The sequence below is a fragment of the Syngnathus acus genome, chromosome 19 (assembly GCF_901709675.1).
Source record: "Syngnathus acus chromosome 19, fSynAcu1.2, whole genome shotgun sequence".
Lineage (NCBI taxonomy): Eukaryota > Metazoa > Chordata > Actinopteri > Syngnathiformes > Syngnathidae > Syngnathus > Syngnathus acus.
Window position 1 is genome coordinate 6,263,534 of NC_051103.1, and position 9,955 is coordinate 6,273,488.

A 9,955-nucleotide genomic window follows, 5' to 3' on the forward strand; every position below is an offset into this window, starting at 1 on the left:
TTTGGCCATGATTTTTCCCTAATGAACTGGCCTGTTATTAGGTACACTTGAAAATGGCGGTGTACCTAATGGTGTGTCCAAGTGACGTCACGGATCAAACAGCCAATCAGAAAGTGGGAGTGAGGGCGGGTGTGGCACTTTTCACTTAAACCAGGGGTGCCGAACTCCAGTCCACAAGGGGCCGCGTTCCAATATGTTTTCCAAGTGACCCTCGTTAAGCGCACCTGCGTGAAAACTTTTAGCTTCTTTCACGTTCTGCAGGAGCTAAAACTTTTCACGCAGGTGCACTTAACGAGGGAATCACACAGACACTCCATTAGGTACACCGCCATTTTCAAGTGTACCTAATAACAGGCCACTTTATTAGGGAAATATCATGGTCAAAGGTCACAGGTGTCAAGCTCCAGTCCTCGGGGCCGCGTTCCAACATGTTTTCCAAGTGACCCTCGTTAAGCGCACCTGCGTGAAAAGTTTTAGCTTCTTTCACGTTCTGCAGGAGCTAAAACTTTTCACGCAGGTGCACTTAACGAGGGAATCACACGGACACTCCATTAGGTACACCGCCATTTTCAAGTGTACCTAATCACAGGCCACTTTATTAGGGAAATATCATGGTCAAAGGTCACAGGTGTCAAGCTCTAGTCCTCGTGGCCGCGTTCCAACATGTTTTCCAAGTGACCCTCGTTAAGCGCACCTGCGTGAAAAGTTTTAGCTTCTTTCACGTTCTGCAGGAGCTAAAACTTTTCACGCAGGTGCACTTAACGAGGGACTCACACGGACACTCCATTAGGTACACCGCCATTTTCAAGTGTACCTAATCACAGGCCACTTAATTAGGGAAATATCATGGTCAAAGGTCACAGGTGTCAAGCTCTAGACCTCGGGGCCACGTTCCAACATGTTTTCCAAGTGACCCTCGTTAAGCGCACCTGCGTGAAAACTTTTAGCTTCTTTCACGTTCTGCAGGAGCTAAAACTTTTCACGCAGGTGCACTTAACGAGGGAATCACACAGACACTCCATTAGGTACACCGCCATTTTCAAGTGTACCTAATAACAGGCCACTTTATTAGGGAAATATCATGGTCAAAGGTCACAGGTGTCAAGCTCCAGTCCTCGGGGCCGCGTTCCAACATGTTTTCCAAGTGACCCTCGTTAAGCGCACCTGCGTGAAAAGTTTTAGCTTCTTTCACGTTCTGCAGGAGCTAAAACTTTTCACGCAGGTGCACTTAACGAGGGAATCACACAGACACTCCATTAGGTACACCGCCATTTTCAAGTGTACCTAATAACAGGCCACTTTATTAGGGAAATATCATGGTCAAAGGTCACAGGTGTCAAGCTCCAGTCCTCGGGGCCGCGTTCCAACATGTTTTCCAAGTGACCCTCGTTAAGTGCAGGTGCGTGAAAAGTTTTAGCTCCTGCGGAACGTGAAAGAAGCTAAAACTTTTCACGCAGGTGTGTTTAACGAGCTCCCAAGAGGACACTTTCTGATTGGCTGGTTGATCTGTGACGTCACTCGGACACTCCATTAGGTACACCGACATTTTTAGGTGTACCTAAACAAGTGCCACACCCGCCCTCACCCCCACTTTGTGATTGGCTGGTTGATCTATGACGTCACACGGACACTCCATTAAATACGGGTTCCTTTCCGAGGATTCACAGTGACAGACTGTGACAGTTGCTGCTATGCCAGTGTGTCGACACGTTATGCCGACATTGATGTTTTAATTTTATATTGGTTGGATTGTAGTTGATGGTGTTATTATACCGAATGAGATTGTGTTTGAATAAAAGGTTGAAAAGAAAAATTAATTGGCGGATATAAAAACAAGGACTAAAACACCAGACAAGTTTTAACATAAATGTTTATTTAAAAAAAAAACAATAATAATAAAAGTACATTTCAAGCCAGCAATCTAATGTGAAATTTCAGTAGATATATTGGATAACAATATTTAGGCGTATATATGCATACACGTTATTTAAAACTACTATGAGTGTTATCAAATCAAGATTACCCAAAGAGAAGCATAATCTCCCCGTTGTTGCAAAACGGGGTTGTTTCTTTCCTTGGCAAATCGTAAATCGACTTTCTGGCTTCCATAGTTCACGCCATGAGACGCAACACGTTCACTGACTGATCCGTTGGTGCACGAGGGAAGGTAGGGAGTTCACTCGTTGACTCGGAAGTCAGGTGTGCTTGATTTGGTTCCCCCGTGAGATTTTGTTCCCCCTGCCGCGGGAGCGCGCACGCCTTATTTGGAAAGCGAAAAACCGATGTCGTACGGTGTTGCAAAGCCCACTTTGTCCATTAACTTGGTAGCCAAACGGAACCGAGGGACGCCCCTTCCTGACTACTACGGTGCAGGACTGCGCCTTCCGTGCTTGCACTACCCTGGTAAGCACAATAACTTCAATTTTCATTTTTGCAGAAACACACATTCTCTGTTTAAATGATGAATTATGGCTTTCGGTTGTCATGCGATCGTGGCAAGTTAACGAGTCTCTCACGTCGATACTGCTAGATCGAACGAGTGAAATGTGTTTCTCATTTGCAGTTGATATTATTCGGAGCAGTTTTGTCATGGAGATTTCATTTGAAGGCAAGGCTCTGGTCACCGGGGCAGGAAAAGGTAAACACAATGGCAAAAAGACTGCTATTATTATTATTATATTATTATTTTGCGCTATATACTGACTGTCCGCTGTATGCACAATTGCTCCATTACGACCATGTTGCGCTTATTTATTTATTGATTTATTTATTGATTGATTTATTGATTCACTGCTCTTATTTATTCATTGTATGTGCCTTCTTGTTTTTACTTTTTGTATTGTTTACTTGAATGTTTTGTTTGTCCGTGGACAAATATATATAATATGTAATATGTCTCGTCACCGTGGGATAGTAGGAAACGCAGTTTCGATCTCTTTGTGTGTCTTGACGTGAAGAAATTGACAATAAAACAGACTTTGACTTTGATATTATTATTTTCATTAAATAATATTATATTATAATTTTAATTAATATTGGGCTTTTGACTATCCTTAATAAAGCGCTACATGTAATGACGGCAAGCTACCGCGAGATGGCAGTGCCCCCATTCACTTGTATGTAACCCAGCGTAAAATGAACATGGCAATTTTTCCTTTTCACGACCAGACGTCCTTTATGTTCACTTTGTAACCCTAACCTTGATTTAAAACCCTAGTCGGAAACCCTAACCCTAGCTTGAAACCCTAATTAGCAATGGCAAAACTCCTTGGAAACCCTGGTCGAAAACCCTAACCCTAGTTTTGAAAGCCTAGTTAGAAACCCTAATCTTAGAAACCCTAAAAGTAGTTTGAAACCCTCGTTGGAAACCCTAACCTTAGCTTTAAAACCTAGTTTGTAACCCTAAGCTTGGTTTAAAACCCTAGTCGGAAACCCTAACCCTTGTTTGAAACTTTAATTAGCGATGGCAAAACTCCATGGAAACCCTGGTCGGAAACCCTAACCCTAGTTTTGAAAGCCTAGTTAGAAACCCTGATCTTAGAAACCATCAAAGTAGTTTGAAACCCTCGTTGGAAACCCTAACCCTAGCATTAAAATCAAGTTTGTAACCCTAACCTTTGTTTAAAACCCTAGTCGGAAACCCTAACCCCAGTTTGAAACCCTAAATAGCAATGGCAAAACTCCTTGGAAACCCTGGTCGGAAACCCTAACCCTCGTTTTGAAAGCCTAGTTAGAAACCCTAATCTTAGAAACTCTAAAAGTAGTTTGAAACCCTCGTTGGAAACCCTAACCCTCGCTTTAAAACCTAGTTTGAAACCCTAACCTTGGTTTAAAACCCTAGTCGGAAACCCTGAGCCTAGTTTGAAACCCTAATTAGCGATGGCAAAACTCCTTGGAAACCCTAGTCGGAAACCCTAACCCTAGTTTTGAAAGCCTAGTTAGAAACCCTAACCCTAACCCTAGTTTTGAAAGCCTAGTTAGTAACCCTAACCCTAACTCTAACCCTAACTCTAACCCTAACTCTAACCCTAACTCTAACCCTAACCCTAGTTTTGAAAGCCTAGTTAGAAACCCTAACCCCAACCCTAATCCTAACCCTAATTTTGGAAACCCTAGTCGAAAACCCTAACCCTCGTTTTGAAAGCCTAGTTAGAAACCCTAATCTTAGAAACCCTAAAAGTAGTTTGAAACCCTCGTTGGAAACCCTAACCCTAGCTTTAAAACCTAGTTTGAAACCCTAACCTTGGTTTAAAACCCTAGTCGGAAACCCTGAGCCTAGTTTGAAACCCTAATTAGCGATGGCAAAACTCCTTGGAAACCCTAGTCGGAAACCCTAACCCTAGTTTTGAAAGCCTAGTTAGAAACCCTAACCCTAACCCTAGTTTTGAAAGCCTAGTTAGTAACCCTAACCCTAACTCTAACCCTAACTCTAACCCTAACCCTAGTTTTGAAAGCCTAGTTAGTAACCCTAACCCCAACCCTAATCCTAACCCTAATTTTGGAAACCCTAGTCGAAAACCCTAACCCTCGTTTTGAAAGCCTAGTTAGAAACCCTAATCTTAGAAACCCTAAAAGTAGTTTGAAACCCTCGTTGGAAACCCTAACCTTAGCTTTAAAACCTAGTTTGTAACCCTAAGCTTGGTTTAAAACCCTAGTCGGAAACCCTAACCCTTGTTTGAAACTTTAATTAGCGATGGCAAAACTCCATGGAAACCCTGGTCGGAAACCCTAACCCTAGTTTTGAAAGCCTAGTTAGAAACCCTGATCTTAGAAACCATCAAAGTAGTTTGAAACCCTCGTTGGAAACCCTAACCCTAGCATTAAAATCAAGTTTGTAACCCTAACCTTTGTTTAAAACCCTAGTCGGAAACCCTAACCCCAGTTTGAAACCCTAAATAGCAATGGCAAAACTCCTTGGAAACCCTGGTCGGAAACCCTAACCCTCGTTTTGAAAGCCTAGTTAGAAACCCTAATCTTAGAAACTCTAAAAGTAGTTTGAAACCCTCGTTGGAAACCCTAACCCTCGCTTTAAAACCTAGTTTGAAACCCTAACCTTGGTTTAAAACCCTAGTCGGAAACCCTGAGCCTAGTTTGAAACCCTAATTAGCGATGGCAAAACTCCTTGGAAACCCTAGTCGGAAACCCTAACCCTAGTTTTGAAAGCCTAGTTAGAAACCCTAACCCTAACCCTAACTCTAGTTTTGAAAGCCTAGTTAGTAACCCTAACCCTAACTCTAACCCTAACCCTAGTTTTGAAAGTCTAGTTAGAAACCCTAACCCCAACCCTAATCCTAACCCTAATTTTGGAAACCCTAGTCGAAAACCCTAACCCTCGTTTTGAAAGCCTAGTTAGAAACCCTAATCTTAGAAACCCTAAAAGTAGTTTGAAACCCTCGTTGGAAACCCTAACCCTAGCTTTAAAACCTAGTTTGAAACCCTAACCTTGGTTTAAAACCCTAGTCGGAAACCCTGAGCCTAGTTTGAAACCCTAATTAGCGATGGCAAAACTCCTTGGAAACCCTAGTCGGAAACCCTAACCCTAGTTTTGAAAGCCTAGTTAGAAACCCTAACCCTAACCCTAGTTTTGAAAGCCTAGTTAGTAACCCTAACCCTAACTCTAACCCTAACTCTAACCCTAACCCTAGTTTTGAAAGCCTAGTTAGTAACCCTAACCCCAACCCTAATCCTAACCCTAATTTTGGAAACCCTAGTCGAAAACCCTAACCCTCGTTTTGAAAGCCTAGTTAGAAACCCTAATCTTAGAAACCCTAAAAGTAGTTTGAAACCCTCGTTGGAAACCCTAACCCTAGCTTTAAAACCTAGTTTGAAACCCTAACCTTGGTTTAAAACCCTAGTCGGAAACCCTGAGCCTAGTTTGAAACCCTAATTAGCGATGGCAAAACTCCTTGGAAACCCTAGTCGGAAACCCTAACCCTAGTTTTGAAAGCCTAGTTAGAAACCCTAACCCTAACCCTAGTTTTGAAAGCCTAGTTAGTAACCCTAACCCTAACTCTAACCCTAACTCTAACCCTAACCCTAACCCTAGTTTTGAAAGCCTAGTTAGTAACCCTAACCCCAACCCTAATCCTAACCCTAATTTTGGAAACCCTAGTCGAAAACCCTAACCCTAGTTTTGAAAGCCTAGTTAGAAACCCTAATCTTAGAAACCCTAAAAGTAGTTTGAAAGCCTCGTTGGAAACCTTAAGCCTAGCTTTAAAACCTAGTTTGTAACCCTAACCTTGGTTTAAAACCCTAGTCGGAAACCCTAACCCTAATTTGAAACCCTAATTAGCGATGGCAAAACTCCTTGGAAACCCTGGTCGGAAACCCTAACCCTAGTTTTGAAAGCCTAGTTAGAAACCCTAACCCTAGTTTTGAAAGCCTAGTTAGTAACCCTAACCCTAACCCTAACTCTAACTCTAACCCTAGTTTTGAAAGGCTAGTTAGAAACCCTAATCTTAGAAACCCTAAAAGTAGTTTGAAAGCCTCGTTGGAAACCTTAAGCCTAGCTTTAAAACCTAGTTTGTAACCCTAACCTTGGTTTAAAACCCTAGTCGGAAACCCTAACCCTAATTTGAAACCCTAATTAGCAATGGCAAAACTCCTTGGAAACCCTGGTCGGAAACCCTAACCCTAGTTTTGAAAGCCTAGTTAGAAACCCTATTCTTAGAAACCCTAAAAGTAGTTTGAAACTAGGGGTGTAACAATTCATCGATACACATCGATTAATCGATATAATGCTCTACGATTTGTTGGCATCGATGCTAAACGTAAACATCGATCTATATCGCACGTTTTTGACCTCGGACATTAGACGCGACTTTATTTGGAAATCCAGTTCATTGTTGCTTGCTTCCTCTTTCCGGGAGCAGTGCGCGACGTGTTGTGTTGTGAGCAGAGCAGGCACGTGAAAGGGGAGCCGACAACTACGTGGCTCCTGGGCTGGTGCTATGGCTAGTGTCTGTCCAAGAAGACGACATGCCCCCTTCACATTTCTGACTGCCCCCTCTTACGTGCATTCCTAGAACCGGCCCTGCAAACAATTGAAGCATGCAACGGTGGTAAGTACATGTACATTTTGAAAACTGAAGCACGTACCGTGTGGAAAGATGACTAACATTATTTGCACAAACATTTAATTTTCTACTTTCTGTCTGCAGGTGCAAACTCTCAAAACGAGCCCGTCATGGCCGACTGACTTTGTGAGTTTTAAAGTCAACTCTCTCAATCGACTGCTTCTAATTGTCTTCTCATTTCTGTCCACAGGCCTGCATCTGGAACTGAGGGAACAGGTTGACTGCAAAACGGCAAAAATATTTTTATTAGCAAGGCATCTTGTCAAATAACTTAAGCAAACATTTGTTCTTTTTCTTTTGTCTGCAGAGTCCAAAATGGCCACCTTGCAGTCCTCTCATGGCTTCATGGGACACTTGCAGGTCTACTCTTGCTCAATTTGCTTGTTAGGCTGAAAATGTAAAAGCAGAATGGTTGTAACGTTACCGTGTCTTTCAGACCAGCGAGCTGTGGTTGGAGAGACGTCCGGTGCTGCCCTCCATTCGTCACTGGTGAAACACGCACGCGTCCAAACGTTTGACACGGGTCAAACATTTCAGCATGTTCTTTGTCTTTCTTTTGTCCACCAGGTGGTGCCAAAGGACCTAGCTTCTGCAGCATGGATCTACTGGTGTGGATCTACAAGGTTTTGAACCTGTGGAATCATCAACCTCTTGTCTGACCTGCTGATTTGCTTGGCATTATTTAAAAGCACTTAGGTGCTTTTTTTATGCCTCCCTCTTTCTGCAGAGCAGTTTCCAGTAAGGATACCAGCAGCACTTTGGTGTTATTTACTTATTTACTCAGCTCTAAGGCAACCTGAGAAGTGAGGCACTTTAAATGCTCCTCATTGCACACTTATCTTTATTCCAATAATTTTTTTTCTCCCATTTTCTGACAGGAAGCAAGGAACAAAATCGACTTCCCGGGTCATGCAGCAAGGAACAAAATCGGCTTCCTCGTCATGCAGCTTGCAATACTCGGTGCCATAAACAACTCTACTTGCGCACTGGTATGTTTCATGCCAAAACATTTTCTGCACAAAAGCTTAGCTTTTTACTTACCGATCTCTTTTTGTCTCAGGTCCAGGCATGGAGTCCCACTGGCCGACCCCTCGTCCCGCTGGCCGACCCCTCGTCCCGCTGGCCGACCCCTCGTCCCGCTGGCCGACCCCTCGTCCCGCTGGCCGACCACTTCACCACTCGGCAATGAGCAGACTGCCATTCAACTTGTTACTTTGTTGTGATTGAATGTTTACTCTGCAAAAGAAATAAAGCTTTATTACAAATAATGCAAACTTTCAACTCTTCATTTTCAAACATCACAACTTAACTTTGAAACAATACAAAATATATTTTCTTTCCAATACAATATTTTTTATATTTTTTTCCCCCCCCTAAAAGATTTCTGGATTTTTTTTTTTTCTAGTGACATTTTTGAGAAATGGGGTGGGACCACTACTGGAATACTGCTTAATGATTGGCTGAGGGCTCTAAAACTGGGTGGAGCAATGAGAATAAAAGGCTGTGGTTGGCTGAAAAGCGGGCGTAGATATGCAAATGAGGTGCTCTGTGATTGGTTGGATTCTGAGTGGGCGTGGTTTCTTTAAAATGAAGCAATCTGATTGGTCAGATGTGCAAATGCTGCGTTCTGATTGTCTGGCAGAATGTGGGCGTGGGTATGCAAATTTTGAGCAGAGTCGTGATTGGCCAGGCTGAATTTGGGCAAAGTGGCACTTAGGTTTTGGAAGGCTCTTTTCAGCTTGGAGTTGAGTGTTTGTCTTCAGCCACTGAACAGAGCCAAGTGTTTGACTGCTTCTCTCTGTCTCCACGTGACTCAAAGTGACTGGAATTGTACAATTGCATCACTTTGACTCATGTGCACACAGAGAGAAGCAGCAAAGACTTGTGTCTGTTGCAGTGACACTCACCTCAAGGCTGAAAACTTGTGTGGACACTTAGGTATTCAACCAGTGCTTTGCCAATGCAGTGACCACCAAGCATGAAAGACTTCAAATGAGCACATTTGCTCATAAATCACAAAGACTCGGATTCCACTTGAACAATTTATCGAATAGAAAAGCAGTTTGAAAAGGCCCTGCCTGCATGGAAACAGATTAAGTGGTTGATGAGCTCAGGTATGATGTCACTTACTTCTCGTGGCAGGCACTAGGGGGTAGGTGAGCACATGCAAACAGTAAAATGGGGAGGTACCTTTCGAGATATGCAGATGGACGACCAGCAGCCGACGTGGAGCCTCCAGTCTTCAAGTTGGACATGGAAAAACATAGAAAACCAACGTTCAAATCAAACGCTTTCCTTGATAATCCATTGATTGACAGCCGAGTGAGTGCTGCTTGTGGGCGTGCTAGCTAAAGCTCCACCTCGTGTTTCACGAGAGCTAGCGAGTTCCACTGACGTAACGACTAACAATGATTCTCCTTTCATGTCATTGTTTACATGTACGCATTTACATACATACAGCAAGTTTAAGAGCTTGGAAAAAGTTGACATGACTCACTCGAAAGCCCAAAAGGTAGCAACCTGAAGAGCTACCTGCTCACTGAAGCGGAAGTGTACGGTAGCCGAGAAAGCTCAATTCAAATGACCAAAAAGCGCGACTTTGGCAGCCTGCAGAAAAGACACTCCCACATCATGCATACAACACTAGTTCGGATAATATAGTAAACACGCATAAAAAAAAAATGCTCAAAACCTAGTTAAAAAAACCGGCCTTGTCAAAAAATAATATTCTGTCATATTGTTTGACTTTCATACAAATTTGTGTTGTACCTTTGATCAAGTTTGACAGTGATCGTAAATTATTTAAAATAATTTATATGGGGCAGGTCCGGATTCGTTCCCTCACTGATCCGTTCTCGCGATGAACTGGAAATGCAAAT

General features: G+C 42.9%; 3 long non-coding RNA genes across 4 annotated transcripts; 2 read left to right on the top strand and 1 right to left on the bottom strand.

Annotated features, from left to right (window-relative positions):
* Nucleotides 1–7,203: 7,203 nt before the first annotated feature.
* LOC119138496 lies at nucleotides 7,204–7,567 on the top strand. Its single transcript, XR_005101159.1, has 2 exons — nucleotides 7,204–7,292; nucleotides 7,384–7,567. It is a non-coding gene; the product is annotated as an uncharacterized LOC119138496 (long non-coding RNA).
* A 257-nt stretch (nucleotides 7,568–7,824) lies between these two features.
* On the top strand, nucleotides 7,825–8,345 carry LOC119138747. The gene is made up of 2 exons (XR_005101198.1): nucleotides 7,825–8,065; nucleotides 8,137–8,345. It is a non-coding gene; the product is annotated as an uncharacterized LOC119138747 (long non-coding RNA).
* On the bottom strand, nucleotides 7,945–9,709 carry LOC119138737. 2 transcript variants are annotated; one of them, XR_005101181.1, is made up of 3 exons: nucleotides 9,574–9,709; nucleotides 9,267–9,316; nucleotides 7,945–8,312 (listed from the first exon to the last, which is right to left on the bottom strand). It is a non-coding gene; the product is annotated as an uncharacterized LOC119138737 (long non-coding RNA). The 2 variants fall into 2 exon arrangements; XR_005101180.1 differs by having other exon boundaries at nucleotides 9,267–9,686.
* Between the last annotated feature and the right edge of the window lie 246 nt (nucleotides 9,710–9,955).